The 17,736-nt window shown below is 42.3% G+C and overlaps 1 pseudogene; it reads right to left on the bottom strand.

Moving 5' to 3' along the window:
* Positions 1–12,139: 12,139 nt before the first annotated feature.
* LOC135971864 (farnesyl pyrophosphate synthase pseudogene) lies at positions 12,140–16,990 on the bottom strand (annotated as a pseudogene).
* Positions 16,991–17,736: the final 746 nt, after the last annotated feature.

The following is a 17,736-nucleotide window of genomic DNA, read 5'->3' as shown; positions in this document are numbered from 1 at the left end:
TGATATGTGACACTCTTACAATTCTGTAACAAGACCATCATCAACCTAATACTAAGCACGGGTAAAAGATTTGAACAGGCACTTCACAAAAGCAGATACACAAATGGCCAATAGACATGGAAAAGATGTTCAGCACCATTAGTTATCAGAGAAATGCATTCAAAACCACAGCAAGAGACCACTACACATTCTCCAGAACAGCTAAAATGAAAAACATAGATAATGCCAAGCTTTTGGGAAAATGTGGAGCAACTGGAAGTCTTACACACTACTGATGATAATGTAAAATTGCACTACTACTTTGGAAAACAGCTTGGAAATTTCTTAAAGTTAAACATACCTTACTGTAGGACCCAGAAATTCCTCTCCTAGATATTTACCCCAAAGAAATAAAAACATATACTGATATTATTCATAGCTTTATTGATAATAGCCCAAACTGGAACCCAAATGTTCATCAACAGGGGAGTAAATAAGCACATTTTGGAATATCCATAAGACAGAATGTCACTCACCAATAAAAAGGAATGAACTACTGGTACATGCAACAGAATAGATAAATCTCAAAAACATATCGAGTGAAAAAAGCCAGTCAGGAGAGTACATAGTGTATTATCTCCTTTACGTGAAACTCAAAAAAGGCCAACATGTAGTGTCAGAAAGCAGGTCAGTTGTTGCCTGGGGCTGGGATGTGAGTACTGACTGAGAAAGAAGTTTGCCTGGGGTGATACAAATATTCTTCATCTTGATTGTGGTAGTAGTTACAAAACTCATAGAGATGTACACTTAAAACTGGTGCATTTTATTGTAGATAAATAATATCTCAATGAAGTTGACTTAGAAAAAAGTGTTTTGGGCCAGGCATGGTGGCTCACTCCTGTAATCTCAACACTTTGGGAGGCCGAGGCGGGCAGATCACAAGGTTAGGAGATCAAGACCATCCTGGCCAACATGGTGAAACCCTCTCTACTAAAAATACAAAAATTAGCCAGGTGTGGTGGCGGACACCTGTAGTCCCAACTAAGACGGAGGCTGAGGCAGGAGAATTGGTTGAATCCGGGAGGCGGAGGTTTCAGTGAGCTGAGACTGCGCCCCTGCATTCCAGCCTGGTGTCAGAGCAAGACTCCATCTCAAAAAAAAAAAAAAGAAAGAAAGAAAAGAAAAAAGTGGTTTTGTGAAAAATGATAAACACTTATCAGAAGCAATGTAAACAATAAGAAAACATACAAAATGAAAGAAATAAAAATCACTCCAACTACTAATTTAAACTGGAAAGTTATTAATGCCATGAATAAAGTCCTGAAGCCCCATTATTTTGTTTGCCTTGTCATTTAAAAGAACTTTGTCATTGTAAATTAGAGCCTTGCTGACGTTCTACCAGGCCCTCCCTACGTGGTTTGGTCTCTACTATGATTGTCCTACTTCATTTCAGTTGTGTCCTCCTCGGGGGTCTGTCTCTTTTGCAGCTTTGCTGGGCTGTTTTCAGGACCTTCTGCCACAGATGTTTGCCCATGTTGTTCCTTCTGCCTCTGCATCTGGTTAATGCTTACTTGCCTTTCAGATTTCAGCTCAAAATTCACTTCTTCAGGATGCCTTCCCTGACTAGGTTAAATTCTGCAATTATAGTCTTATAAAATGCCACTGTCTCAATTACGGAGTCACACTTGTGTGATTTTTAAATCAATATATCTGTTTCCCCAACAGATACTAAGTTCTGTGTGGGCAGGAACCATGGCTGTTTTTGTTTACCCTTTTATTTCAGAGCTCAGTTCAGAGCCTGGTAAGAGCTCAATAATATTTTTGTTTAAAAAGAAATGGGGGCCAGGCACGGTGACTCACACCCGTAATCTCAGCACTTTGGGAGGCTGAGGCGGGTGGATTGCTTGGGATCTGGAGTTCAAGACCAGCATGGCCAACATGGTGAAACCCCGTCTCTACTAAAAATACAAAAATTAGCTGGGCGTGGTGGTGCGCACCTGTAATCCCAGTTACTCAGGAGGCTGAGGCAGGAGAATTGCTTGAACCCGGAAGATGGAGATTGCAGTGAACCAAGATGGTGCCCCTGCACTCCAGCCTGGGCGATAGAGCAAGACTCTGTCTCAACAACAAGAACAACAAAAACCACAACAACAAATGGGAATGAACATTAATTGGTTTTGATTATGTCATTTGGTAGCAAATGAGGCTGGGGTGAGGCTGAACATCATATTCTCAGTAATAGCATGTGTTGTGGTTTGACTGCTCCAAAACTCATGTTGAAACTTAATCCCCAATGCAACAGTGTTGAGAGGTTGGGCCTTTAAGAGCTAATTTGATCATGAGGGCTCTGCTCTCATGAATGAATTAATCCATTTATGGATTAATACATTAATGGGTTAATGGATTAATGGGTTATCATGGGAGGGGAATTGGTGGCTTTATAAGGAGAGGAAGAGACCTGAGCTAGCATGCTCAGTCCTCTTGCCATTGATACCCTGCACTGCCTTAGGATTCCACTGAGTCCCTACGAGCAAGAAGGCCCTCACCAGGGCCAGGTGCAGTGGCTCACTCCTGTAATCCCAGCACTTTGGGAGGCCGAGATGGGTAGATCACGAGGTCAGGAGTTCAAGACATTGGCCAATATGGTGAAGCCCTGTCTCTCTGGAAAAAAAAAAATACAAAAATTAGCCAGGCGTGGTGGTGTGCACCTGTAGTCCCAGCTGCTCGGGAGGCTGAGGCAGGAGAATCACTTGAACCCAGGAGGTGGAGGTTGCAGTGAGTCGAGATTGCACCACTGCACCCCAGCCTGGGTGACAGAGTGAGACCTCGTCTCAAAAAAAAAAAAAAAAGAAAAAAAGAAGGCCCTCACCAGATGCACCTCCTCAACCTTGGACTTCCTGACTTCCATAGCAGACAAAAATACATTTCTTTCCTTTACAAATCACCCATTTTAGGTATTTCGTTATAAACAACAGAAAATAGACTAATACAGCATGAGAGAGTGTGTGGCTATTTAATGGTCATTGTCCATGTGCGAAAAACTTTAGATACATAATTTTTAATCTTCATGATGACCCTCTGAAGTAGATATTTTCCCTCTTTTACTGTTGAAGAAACAGGCTTAAAACAAGTAAGAAACGTGCCCAATGTCACAGAGTTGGGGGCATCTGACCTCCCAGTAGTTCTCACTGGCTCTCAGTCACTGGGCGTCCTCCTACTGCACCACTTCCTTCTGATCACATGGGGCCACTTAGACCCTCTGCTTCCTTCCCCATCCCTTTCACAGGCTGAAACTCTGCATGAAGGTCAGCTAGGTGAAACTGGTTTCCCCACTGATGGTGAGGACCTTTGGTGGCCAGGTGGTCATTCCCATACTCCTTCTTTTTCACCTTCCACCCTTTTATATGTGTCCTCCCAGTTGTATTGTCCCCAACTTAAACTGCTTGCCACTCTTTTGGATCTGGACACGTTTTGCATAGTGTGCAAAGTTGCTCACAGGGAAACGTTGCTTTGTAACATCCCACAGAACATGAAAATACAACAAATCCTTTATTTATAATTGGGAGCTCTGTGTGGCTATTTCTGCTGTGTGATTATTTCTGCTATTAGGATCCCATCACTAGGACAGGGCAACGCTAAATCGTTTTTCTACAGTTTGGGTTTTTGTGGATTCATCTGCCTTATGACTAGAGGCAGCATTTTCAAGACAGCTGACTAAGCCTAGGGCTACAATTTATTGCCTTAAAAGCTAAGCCTGACCAGCTCATGTGAGATCCACACCATGACCCATGATTCCTTACACTGTTTTAAAGTAGGAGGTGGATGACTAGGCTATTTGAGCAACAGAAGAATGTATATAGAGAATTTAGTATTATAAACTCTTGCAACACAATTATTTTGACACAACCTCATTTCCATTGACCTTGCTTCCTATTTCATTGAGAACTTCTACATCCTTTCTCTGCCATATCTACCTCCCCTGCTGCATCTACACTGGTTCATTTTCCCTTCCTGCTATTATGGTGAATCAGTTATTCTAAGGCCAACCCCTACATTTGCATGTTAGACCTTTTTCTTATTTCCTCTGCAGGAGGAAAGTACTCTGCATCATACAATTTCCCATCTCTAATGGACCAGTTCTATTAGCACCTGATCTTGCTATAGTTTCTCCTATGGTAAAAAACAAACAAACAAAAAACCAAACACACAGTCTCTCAGTGACTACCCTATTTTTTTGTTTCCCTTCATAGAAAAAATCCTCAAAAGAGCTGTCTATAATACTTGCTGTCTCCAATTCCTCTCCTCTCATTGTCTCTTGAACATGTATCAATCAGACAGACTCTCATCCCCACTACTAAGTTCAGGGATGAATTCTCAGTCCTCAACTTCCTTGATGTGACATTCGACACAGTGACTTTCTACATATTCTATGTAGACTTTTTTTTTTAATCTGACTTTCTTTTATTTTTATATGACTTTTATATGACTTTCTACATATTTTAATTTGACTTCTGGGACACTACTCTGTCTTGGTTCTCCTCCCATGTCACTGATTCCTCTGCTTCCCTTGATGAATCTTCCTCATCTCCCCAAGCTAAACTCTCTAACACTAAATATTGGAGTGCCCTGGCTAGTTTTTGGCTTACTTCTTTTCCTTACCTGCCTTCAGGTGCTAGATACCTCTTTCAGTAGCAAGGCTTTTACGATCCACCATGTGCTGATGACTCCCAAAATCATATCTCCAGACAAGACCTCTCCCTTCAACTCCAGACTCAAATATCCAATTGCTGACCTGATGTCTATTTGGATGTTTAACAAGCACTTCAGATTTACTGTCTAAATCTGAATATCTGAACCTCTAACCCCTGAATCTTTCACCATCTTAGTTAATTGCATTTCCATCTTTTTACCCACTAAAGGTGGAAATCCTCTGGACCCACTGACTCTTTTCTTTCTTTCACTATACACATTCAGTCCATCAGGCAAAACTGTGTGGTTCTTTCATCAAAATACATCCAGGGCCAGGCACAGTGGGTCATGCCCTCACCCCCAGCACTTTGGGAGGCCGAGGCGGGCGGATGACGAGGTCAAGAGATTGAGACCATCCTGACCAACATGGTGAAACCCCATCTCTACTAAAAATAAAAAATAAGCTGGGCGTAGTGGCACGTGCCTGTAATCCCAGCTACTCAGGAGGCTGAGGCAGGAGAATCGCTTGAACCCAGGAGATGGAGGTTGCAGTGAGCTGAGATCACGCCACTGCATTCCAGTCTGGTGACAGAGCAAGACTCTGTCTCAAAATATATGTATATTATATATTATATATTTAATTATATACATGCTTATATATAAATTATGTATACTTATATATAAATTAACATATAAATTATATTTTATATAAAAATTAATATATATAATTTAATATATAAAAATTACTTATTAAACTAATTGCTATCCTGACTCAAGCCACTTGAAGTCCCTTGTACAGATTTTGCAGTGATCTCCTAGCTGGTCGTCTGGCTTATTTCCTTGCTCCTCTGCAATTTGTTCCCAACCTGCGGTCAGAAGGATCCTTCAAAATGTAAGATCACTTGTGTTCCCTCTCCGTTCACAACTCAGTGGTTTCTGCCGCACACAGAGAAATAGTCCAAGTTCTTAAAATGGGCTCCAAGGACTTTCACAATTTACTTCCCTGTGAACAGCTTGACTTCATCTTTCCCTTGCTCAAGAAGCTTCCCTGCGGTGTCAACCACACTCTCTCTTCCCAATATCTGAAACCTCTTATGTTACTGAGTCTTTTTTTTAAGGATCTTGATCTCTGCCTTGGTAATATGGCTACTGAGGCTTAAACAAAATTGGTGAAATGTCCACAGAGCTCTCTGGGGACTCAAAACCATAATGAACTTCACACCTAGTGTTGCATGTACAAGTGCTGGTGCTTTGAAAGTACAATCCTTGATGGAAATGCAGAGTATGAATACTACATCGTTGTTACTCTCAAGGATTTTCGAGCAAATGAGGAAGACTTTTCCCTCAAGGGAATCAAAGCTTTACCTAACTGGACAGGGGTGTTTTATTTTTAAAGGGTTCTGTCCAGGGTGCAGAATCATCAGAGTAGATATGGATACACAGAAAATCGATGCCTCCGGAATTCCGCAGGGGCATCTGACCCACAGCGTTCTTCTTCCTCCATAGCGCTGGGGTTGCCTCCATCAGCAAGTCCTCAGGCTGCTCTGCCTGCCTCTTCAGTGTACTTTTGCTTTCACCCTTGTTGATATCCAATCAGCTTCTCAACCAGAAACTTGGTTCCTGGCAGTCATTCTCAAACCTTCTTCCTTCCTTCTATTCAACTAAAAATGGACAAATCCTGACAGTTTTACTTGTTAAATGCCTCTTAATCTACCCACTTTTCTCATTCTTAACTTTTATGCCAACCACTGATAGAACATTTTTTTTTTTTTTGAGGTGGAGTCCTGCTCTATTGCTCAGGCTGGAGTGCAGTGGCGAGATCTCAGCTCACTGTAGCCTCCGCTTCCTGGGTTCAAGCTATTCTCCCGCCTCAGCCTCCCTAGTAGCTGGGACTACAGACACCTGCCACCACGCCCGGCTAATTTTTTTTTGTATTTTTAGTAGAGACGGGGTTTCACCATGTTGGTCAAACTTGTCTTGATCTCCTGACCTCGTGATCCACCTGCCTCGGCCTCCCAAAGTGCTGAGATTACAGGCATGAGCCACTGCGCCTGGCCCCAGCCGCAACCTTTTTACTAATGTATCCGTATCTACTTGTCTCCATTTGGTACATTCGATACAGCCAGCATATTAATCTTAAAAAGGAAATCTGATGTCACAATACTGCTTAAAAATCATTTGATTAATTCCAGCACTTTGGGAGGCCAAGGCAGGAAGATCACGAGGTGAGGAGATCGAGACCATCCTGGGCAACATGGTGAAACCCCATCTCTACTAAAAATACAAAAATTAGCTGGGCCAGGTGATCAAGGTTAAGGTGATAAGTTGATAGCACACCTTGATATCATGTGATGAAAAGGCATTTAATCTTTGTGGTATTGGTTCCCCAAAACCCATAATCCCAGGAAAACATCAAACATAAATTTGGGGACATTCTACAAAATATCCAACCAGTATTTCTCAAAACTGTCAAGGTCATCAAAAACAAAAAGTCTGAGGAAATTTTCACATTTAAGAGGAGCCTATAGGTCGGGCACAGTGGTTTACACCTGTAATCTCAGCACTTTGGGAGGCCGAGGCGGGCGGATTACAAGGTCAGGAGTTCAAGACCAGCGTGGTCAACATGGTGAAACTCCGTCTCTACTAAAAATACAAAAATTAGCCAGCATGGTGGCACATGCCTGTAATCCCAGTTACTAAGGAGGCTGAGGCAGGAGAATCGCTTGAACCTGGGAGGCAGAGGTTGCACTGAGCCCAGATAGTGCCATTGCACTCCAGCCTGGGCGATGGAGTGAGACTCCAACTAAAAAAAAAAAAAAAAAGAGGAGTCTATAGAGACACAGTGTGGTATCCTGGATTGGATCCTAGAACAGAAAATAGATATCACAGATATCACTGGAAAAACCAGTAAAAAAAGTTTGGAGTCTATTTAATAGTAATATATCAGTGTTTCTTAGTTTTGTTAAATGTGCCATGGTAATGTAAGATCCTAACATTAGGGGGAACTGGATAAAGGATATGTGGGAACTATTAGTATTATCTTTGCAACTTTTATGTGAATTTCAAATTTTTCCAAAATGTTCATTAAAAAACAAACAGACGGCTGGGCTTGGTGGCTCACACTGGTAATCCTAGCACTTTGGGAGGCAGGGGCAGGTAGATCACAAGGTCAGGAGATAGAGACCATCCTGGCTATCACGGTGAAACCTCGTCTCTACTAAAAAAAATACAAAAATTTAGCAGGGCGTGGTGGCAGGTGCCTGTAATCCCAGCTACTTGGGAGGCTGAGGCAGGAGAATCACTTGAACCCAGGAGGCAGAGGTTGCAGTGAGCCGAGATCGTGCCACTGCTCTTTAGTCTGGGTGACAGAGTGAGACTCCATCTCAAAACAAAACAAACACAAACAGCAGACACTGGCTAGATTCAGTGGCTCATGCCTGTAATCGCAGCACTTTGGGAGGCTGAGGCGGGCAGATCACCTGAGGTCAGGAGTTCGAGAGCAGCCTGGCCAACATGGCAAAACCCCATCACTACTAAAAATACAAAAAATTAGCCGGGCATGGTGGCGGGAACCTGTAATCCCAGCTATTTGGGAGGCTGAGGCAGAAGAATTGCCTGAACCTGGGAGGCAAAGGTTGCAGTGAGCTGAAATCATGCCACTGCACTCCAGCCTGGGTGACAGAGTGAGACTCCGTCTCAAAAAAAAAAAAAAAAAAAAAAAAAAAAAAAAAAAAAAAACCACCAGACAAACAAAATACAAGCTCATGTCATCTGGACCCTGGTTCTTCAGCTTCATCTCATGTCTCTCTCCTCTTGGCTCTTGGTCGATTAGCCATTGTGGCCACCTTTCAATTCCTCTCAAAGGTTCCATGTTTCCCTTTAGAACCTTTGTATATACAGTTGTTTATTTATGAAAAATTTTCTAGTTTTTCTCTCTTCCCTGTTCTCACTCACTCTCTCAACTAATGAATGCATACTTAGCCTTGTGATTTCAGCTGAAAAGTCATTTCCTTGGAATGGGGGTGGGGTGATGGTGGAACGGGGGAAGGAGGGGTCACCAGCAACTTCCTGATCTATCTAAATGGAGAGAATGCTCTGTGCAGGCTGGCTATAATATCATTTGCATGATAATTTTCTTTCTTCCTGCAAATTCACACTTGGTTTATACATTGATTAATGGTAGTACTTCCCAAACACAGCCAGTGAGACCGCATGGCAGTTGGTTACTGGGTTTTCCCTGGTGACACTGTGGCTTTTCTTTTAAATTTCTGTAATGACTACCTACCACCCCGAGCTGAGGGAGTCAGCCCCTTCTGAAAACTAGCTTGCCATGCCACCCTTAAAGTGTGGTGCAGGGCTTCAGCTGTAACTCCATCAGCAAAGAGTACAATGGGGTTTCTTCTCTTGATCTGGACTTCCAACAAACGGCAGCAGTTATGTATTAGCTTAATAAGTTGCTCTTCCCACCTCGTTGTCACATGACACAGCCTTCCCTCACAGACTCAGCAACTATCTGCTGTGCATCCCTTCCACATCAGGCCCGGTGCTGAGCAGTGAAGATACAGGTGACTACAGAACATGGGCCCATCTCATACTCCACAGGAAGAACAAGAACAGAGCTACAGAGCTAATGAAACAGTGCTGTGACAGAGGAGGAGGTGCAGTTTAGTGCCAGTTTTGGAGATCCTGGGTTAGAATCTGATAACCTTCATATAGTACCTACATGAGCTAGGGCAAGACACCTAGGATTTCCAAACCTGTTTCCTCTTCTATAAAAATACTGTAATAATATGTACTTTGTGGTTCGTTTTGAGGAACATAGAAAGTACATAAGAAATTTAACATGGCACCTGGCATTTAGTAAACTCAAAAATGCTACCGATTATCACTGACCTTATTCTAGTCCAGATGCCCATTCTCCTCTCATCCTCCAGTTTTGTTTTGTTTTTTAAAGACAGAGTCTCACTCTGTCACCCAGGCTGGAGGGCAGAGGCATGATCTCAGCTCACTGCAAGCTCTGCCTCCCAGATTCACGCCATTCTTCTGCCTCAGCCTCCCGAGTAGCTGGGACTACAGGCACGCACCACCATGCCCGGCTAATTTTTTGTATTTTTAGTAGAGATGGGGTTTCACCGTATTAGCCAGGATGGTCTCAATCTCCTGACCTTGTGATTCGCCCGCCTCAGCCTCCCAAAGTGCTGGGATTACAGGCGTGAGCCACCGCACCCAGGCTCATCTTCCAGTTTTTAAATTTTGTCCCATGCTAATCAGCCTTATGTTTACCCACAAGAATCCACTCACACAACTGTGCAATAAGGACCACTGAATATTTTGTCGGGGAGAGAGGTGAGAGGCCACATAAGATATAACTGGAAAAAAAAATTACTCTTAGACATTTTTATTCTTCAAAGTTTCTCTTCCTGGCTGTGTTGTTTCCAGGGACTTTCCCCTTCTCTCCTCTCCCTCCAATGCAGGAGAAACTAGCCTTCTTATCCCCACAATCTTTTCTTTGTGTTTGAGTGATTTCTCTCCACTCTTCCCTTTGAGAAGCAACTTTAAGTCCTGTAGTCATCTTATGTACAGCAGTTGAGGGACTATGTTTTATCATTTTGGCTTCCAGCTCTCTACCCCAAGTGACTTCCAGAAGTACTTCTTAAAAAAAGAACTCATACACATGGTACTTTCCTAGGGGGAGTTCTAGTGAATAAAGCACCTGTCACTCAGACTGGAGTGCAGTGGTGCAGTCATGGCTCATAGCAGCCTCAACCTCCTGGGCTCAAGTGATCCTCCTGCCTCAGCCTCGCGAGTAGCTGGGATCACAGGTGAATGCTACCACAACTGGCTAACGTTAAATTTTTTTTGTAGATATGGAGATCCTGCTCTGTGGCCCAGGCCAGTCGGGAGCTCTTGAGCTCAAGCGATCCTCCTCTCTCAGCCTGCAAAAGTTTTGGGATTACTGGCATGAGCCACTGTGCCCAGCTACATGTTTTTTGAGTGAACACATAGGGTCAACTAAAATTTCCATGTTTTTCACAGGATGGTCTCTCCTATCACACGCTTTCACAGTTTATTTAACAGTTAAAAAATTTTTTTGAACTTTTATTTTGCACTAATTTTAGTTTTACAGAAAAGTTGCAAAAATAGTACTTCACCTAGCTGCCACCAACATTAACATCTTACATGGTCATAGTACGACTATCCAAACAAGGAAACTAACATTGATACAGTATGATTAACCAATCTACAAATCTTACTGGTATTCCCCAGTTTTCTCGCTAATGTCCTTTTCCAGTCCAAAATCGAAAACAGACCATGTAATTTAGGTGTCATGTCTCCTTAAAGCTGTGACAATTCCTCAGTCTTTTGTCTTTCATGACTTTGGGACTTCAGAAGAGTACTAGTCTGGCATTTTGTAGAATGTCCCTCAATTTGGGTTTGATGGTTTCTCGAGATTAGATTGAGGTTATACATTTCCGGCAGGACTACAACAGAAATCTGTGTCCTTTCCAGTGCATCATACTGGGGGGAACATATGTCATCTTACTGGTAATGCTAACATTGACTACTCGGTTAAGGTGGTGTCTGCTAGGTTTCTCCACCATTAAGTTTCTTGTGGGGATATATTTTTGAGATTATGATATTTTTGAGATTATGATGTTTCTCATTCTTCCACCTAATAAGCTTAGCATCCATCAATAGTTTTCGTCTGCAACAATTATAACTGCAATGTTTGCTTCATGGTGATTTTCCATTTCCATTATTCCTTCCACATTTATTAACTGGAATTACGTGACAAGGAAGCATATCTCTTCTCTCCTATTTATTCATATCAGTGTGCACTATGGATATTTATTTTATGGGTTATGATGTAAGATTATCATTATTTTGTTGCTCAGATTGTCCAAGCATTAGCCATTGGGAATCCCGATTCAGCTCCTGGCTCCCTTTTGTCATGCTTCCTTCCTTTCAGAGCATGTCCTTGCTTTGCGGCACCACAAGATGCTCCAGTCTCGGCTGATTTTCACTAGCCCCAACTCTAGAATCAGTCATTTCTCCAAGAAGCTCTTTTTTTTTTAATTGGAAAATGATATTAAGGAACCAAGATCTTGATGTTAGAATTCATTGCTACTGGTGTATAATTGCTTCTAGGTCCTCTCACAAACAGAACTGGTTTTTTTTTTTTTGAGACGGAGTCTCGCGCTGTGTCACCCAGGCTGGAGTGCAGTGGCGCGATCTCGGCTCACTGCAAGCTCCGCCTCCCAGGTTCACGCCATTCTCCTACCTCAGCCTCCGAGTAGCTGGGACTACAGGCGCCCGCCACCACGCCCGGCTAGTTTTTTGTATTTTTAGTAGAGACGGGGTTTCACCATGTTAGCCAGGATGGTCTCGATCTCCTGACCTCGTGATCCACCCGCCTCGGCCTCCCAAAGTGCTGGGATTACAGGCTTGAGCCACCGCGCCCGGCCAAACAGAACTAGTTAATAAAATATAGGAAAAAAATGTAAATAAAGATATTTCTATATATTTTGTATCTTTTTTTTTTTTACACAATAATTTATTTATTGAGTAACTCCTCTCCCCATCCGTGCAGTCTCTAGGTCACTTTTTCTGCTTGTAGATTTTGCACGCAAGCCCCAGAAAGATGACTGGGAGCAGGGGCGCTGCGTACTGTTCAATGAGACCCATAATGTGGCTGTAACCGTTTTCCTCACACTGCAAGAACGCAGCCGGCAGATCCAACTCCTCATACAGTGCGTTCACTCGGACTACCTTCTTGACCTTCTTCTGTCTGTAATTTTCTTTCAGGATCTGGTACTGTTCCAGAGTGGACCACTGCAGACACTGAACCACCAGCCAGCAGGTTGTTGTCCTGGATGTCAGTGCCAACTTTGCCGGTCACAATGGGGTCCCCAAAGAGGTCAAGGTAATCATCCTGAATTTGAAAAAAACTCTCCCATCTCCAGTAGGATCTACTAAGCATTGGCATGCTCCTTCTCGCCATCAATTCCTGCCATGTGCATGGCTGCAGCTACAGGAAGGTAGGAGTAGAAAGCTGTCTTGTACTTGACAATAGATTTGTACCTCTTTTCAGTGAATCTGCCAAAATCCACATTGTCCTAGGGGGCTGCAACGAGGTCCAGGGCTGCCCAATCTCAGTCTGATAGAAAATCTGTAGGAAGAGCTTGATCAGGTTCAGGTAATAGGGCTGCTCTCAGCAATAGAGCTTCAGCAGGTAGTAGATACATGCTTCCAGAAGGATAACATAATTGATGGCATCCTACCCCACATCCGGCTTCTGATAACAGCAGATCTGTCCCCAGCGGGTGAGGGATGAATCCGTGATGTCATCTGTCACCAGGAAGAAAGCTTGCAGCAGTTCCAGACACCAGCCTACATTCAGGGCCTGCTGGAGACTATCAGCATCCTGTGTCCTTGGCTCCATCAGCTCCAGGAACACTACTAGCATTGTCAAACCCCGGTGATACTTGTCTCCAATGGTATTGTACTCCAGGACCACCTTGAGCCGGACAATAGCATCTCCTGTCTCTGGGTGCCCCATCTCATCCTCAGTCAGCACCCCAAAGATCTGGGAAAAGTGCTGAAAGAAATCCCGCTTTTATTGGGCATAAACATGTGATTTCTGGTCTCCATTCATTCTGAGGGAGGAGCATAGGGCTCTGTTCCTGGATGCGGGTTCCTGCCATATCTATCTGTGTATGTACACTAAAAACCATGTGCTCATACCTCGGATTGACACCTCTGATTCTAATCCAAAACAACAGAGGTCATTCTAGCCTTCCCCCTTTTCTTATTTATAACTTGTGTTTCCAACAGGGAGAATCCCGATTGTCATTAGTCACAACAACTTTACTTATTTGTTCAATGATACACAGATACAGATAAGGTAGATTCACACTTGCTAATTTATACCCCTGTGAAAAACAAATGTACTAACGAGAGGACAATATTTGTATGAAGTGTTTTTGTCTTTAGTCTTATGACATAGTCAAAATAAAAGTTTCCTAAATTACTTAAGTGAGTGATTTTCTTCTCCACCCACTTTGTGATGGTGATGTTAGTCATTTATAACACATTTTTTTTTTTCTGCTTGCATTCTATTTTGGCTTGCCTCCACACCCTGGTTGACTGTATGTGTGTATGTGAAACATTACCATGGTTCTGAGTCAGAACTATATACAAAACTACAACAGGAGAAATGCTACTCTCTCCTCATCACTGCTACTCCATTCCCATCCTCCCATTCTTTCCACCCAGCTCTCACCCTTTCGCTGTAGGTACCCAAAGTTTGTTTTTGGTTTATGTTTATTGCATTCCCCCCTACAATGTATATTTTCTTTTATCTCTTTTATTTTAGGAAGATATAATTCACATAACATTAAAATCCCTTTTAAAATGTTCAATTCAGTGGTTTTTAGTATAGTCAAGAGTTGTGCAACTATCACCACACTCTAACTTTAGAACATTTCCATCAACTCAAAAAGAAATCCTGTACCCCAGTTCTACCAGTTGCCCCAGGCAACCACTAATCTACCTTCTGTTTCTATGGGTTTGCCTGCTCTGGACATTTCATATAAATGGGATCATACAATACGTGGCCTTTTGTGTCTGATTTCTTTCACTTACTATATTAAAAAAAAATTTTTTTTTGAGACAGGGTCTTGCTCTGTCACCCATGCTGGGAGTGCAGTGGCATAATCATGGCTCATTGCAGACTGCCTGGGCTCAAGCAATTCTCCTACCTAAGCTTCTCGAGTAACTGGGATGACAGGTGCATGCCACCACACTTGGCTAATTTTTAAAAAATTATTATTTGTAGAGATGAGGTTTCATTATGTTGCCCAAGCTGATCTCAAACTCTCAAATGATCCCCTCACCTCGGTCTCTGAAAGTGTTGGGATTACAGGCATGAGCCAGGCAGTATACAATTTTCAAAGTCCGTCCGTGTCACCGTATATACCAGTACTTCATTCCTTTTTATGATTAACATTCCAAGGTATGAAAATTCTACATTTTGTTTAGACATTCATCAGTTGGTAGAAACTTGACAGAAATTTCCACTTTTTCATTATCGTGAATAATGCTGCTATGAACACTCATAAACAAGTTTTATGTGAATAGGTTTTCTTAAGTATATATGTAGGAGTGAAATTACTGTGCCATATGACAACTCTGTATTTAACTTTTTGAGGAACTGCAAAACTGTTTTCCAAACTGTCTGCATCATTTTACATTCCCAGGGGTATGAGTTTCAATTTCTCCATATCCTTGCCAATAGTTGTTATTTCCTTTTTTTTTTTTTTTAAATTACAACCATGCTAGTGGGTATGAAGTGGTGTCTATTTTGTGGTTTCAAAGTACATTTCTCTAATGACTAATGATGTTGAACATCATTAGAACACATCTTCCCATGTGCTTAAAGGCTATTTATATATCTTGTCTGAAGAAATGTCTATTCAAGTCCTTTGCCTATTTTTAAATTGGATTATCTGTCTTTTTATTGCTGAGTTGTAAGAGTTCTTTATATATTCTGGATACAAATGCCTTATCAGATACATAATTTGCAAATATTTTCTCCCATTCTATAGGTCGTCTTTTCACTTTCTTGATGGTGTCCTTTGATGCACAAATATTTCAGTGTGATGAAGTCCAGTTTACCTATTTTTTCTTGTTGCTTGTGGTTTTGGGGCCCTAACTAAGAAACCACTTATGAACTTGATGATGTAAGTGATGAAGAATGTATGCCTATTTTTCTTTTAAGTGTTTATTGTTTTAGCTCTTATATTCGGGACTTTGATATTTTTTGAGTTAAATTTTGAATATGATGTTAGGCAGGGGTCCAACTGCCTTCTCGTGCATGTGGACATTAAGTTGTCCCAGCACTGACAACTAGTGTTTTAGTTCTTCTCCCTCTAATGTTTTTTGACATATTACAAATTATTAAGGGCCTTATTAATCATAGATAAAGATGAGCATATTTCCCCGGCCATGCTTATTATCTTCCTAGTAATTATTCAAAGCGTCCAAGAATTGAACGTGAGAAGTTAAGCCTTGGTCCTAGCCCACAAGGTAGAGAGAATGATGTCCTGGTGACAGAGCTGTTCTAATTCAAAGATGGAGGCAGTGGTAAAAGGTAGGAGGCCATCAGTTCAGCCTCACTGGCTGGCTCCTTATCCTGTAGCTTTCAATCCTAATCTCTAACGGGTAAAGCCCAAAGGTCAGCTCTTCTTCTCTCCTACTCTGGCTTAAATTCAGTATTAATTAGCTGCTAACTAATTGCTGAGCTTCTATGGGTAGCTCAGGTTGATGCTGCACTCTTTCTAGTAATCTACCCAGGAGTCCAGTTGAACTGTACTTGTCTTTTTTTTTTTTTTTTTTTTGGAGAGAGAGTCTTACTCTGTCACCGACACTACAGTACAGTGGTGCGATCTCAGCTCACTGCAATCTCTGCCTCCCGGGATCAAACGATTCTCCTGCCTCAGCCTCCTGAGTAGCTAGGGTTACAGGTGCACGCCACCATGCCCAGCTAATTTTTGTATTTTTAGTAGAGACGGGGTTTCACCATGTTGGTCAGGCTGGTCTCAAACTCCTGACCTTGTGATCCACCAGCCTCAGCCTCCCAAAGTGCTGGGATTACAGGCGTGAGCCACTGCACCCAGCCATACTGTACTTGTCTTTTAACTATTTTGCTTTGTCAATGATCTTGCTTTAACACCTCGGAATTGATCTACCAGGTGGATGTGGGGTAGGGTTGAAAAAAAGCACCCTTTCTTCTCATTATATAAGATATCATTACATTATCGAAATTTGAGGGAAAAAAAATGAAGAAAACAAAAATCTCCTATATCACAATCCTCTGATATATTTTTCCAGTTTTTGCTATGCTTTTATAAAATAAACTTGACATTATAATAGATATTTACTTTTATACTGTTTTTTCTCTTTCTTTCTTTCTCTTTCCTTCTTTTCTTTCTTTTCTTTCTTTTTCTTTTGAGACAGTCTCGCTGTGTCACCAAGGCTGGAGTGCAGTGGTGCGATCATAGCTCACTATAACCTCTTTGAACTTCTGGGCTCAGGCAGTCCTCCTGCCTCAGCCTCCTGAGTAGTTGGTACTATAGGTATGAGCCACCATGCCTGGATAATATTTTGAATATTTTTTGTAGAGACAGAGGCTCGCTATGTTGCCCAAGCTGGTCTCGAACTCCTGGTCTCAAGTGATCCTCCACCTCAGCCTTGTTCTTTTCTTTTTGTTTTGCTTTGTTTTTTTGAGGTAGAGTCTTGCTCTGTCACCCAGGCTGGGGTGCAGTGGTGCGATCTCGGCTCACTGCAACCTCTGCCTCCCGGGTTCAAGCAATTCTCCTGCCTCAGCCTCCTGAGTAGCTGGGACTACAGGTGCATGCCACCGCGCCCGGCTAATTTTTTTTTTATTTTAGTAGAGACGGGGTTTCTTTTTTTTTTTTTTTTTTTTTTGAGACGGAGTCTCACGCTGTTGCCCAGGCTGGAGTGCAGTGGCGCGATCTCGGCTCACTGCAAGCTCCGCCTCCTGGGTTCACGCCATTCTCCTGTCTCAGCCTCCTGAGTAGCTGGGACTACAGGCGCCCGCCACCGCTCCCGGCTAATTTTTTGTATTTTTAGTAGAGACGGGGTTTCACTGTGGTCTCGATCTCCTGACCTTGTGATCCGCCCACCTCGGCCTCCCAAAGTGCTGGGATTACAGGCTTGAGCCACCGCGCCCGGCCGAGACGGGGTTTCACCATGTTAGCCAGGATGGTCTCAATCTCCTGACCTCATGATCCACCCGCCTTGGCCTCCCAAAGTACTGGGATTACAGGCATGAGCCACCTTGCCTGGCTTTTTCTTAACATTATAATATAAACATTCTCTCATTTAAAAATTCTTTTAAAACATTAATGAAAACAGAGATGTGTCTAATTTCACAAGGTACAAATTTTTTTACATGGAGATTGGTTTTAGTTTTTTACTGTTATAAATATTTCCAAAATAAACATTTATGTACATAAATATTTTTTCCAGATAATTATTTTCTTA

This window comes from Macaca fascicularis, chromosome 7, assembly GCF_037993035.2.
Source record: "Macaca fascicularis isolate 582-1 chromosome 7, T2T-MFA8v1.1".
In the NCBI taxonomy this organism is placed as follows: Eukaryota; Metazoa; Chordata; class Mammalia; order Primates; family Cercopithecidae; genus Macaca; species Macaca fascicularis.
Note: the sequence above shows the minus strand (reverse complement) of the source record. Positions and strands in the feature narration are given on the sequence as shown.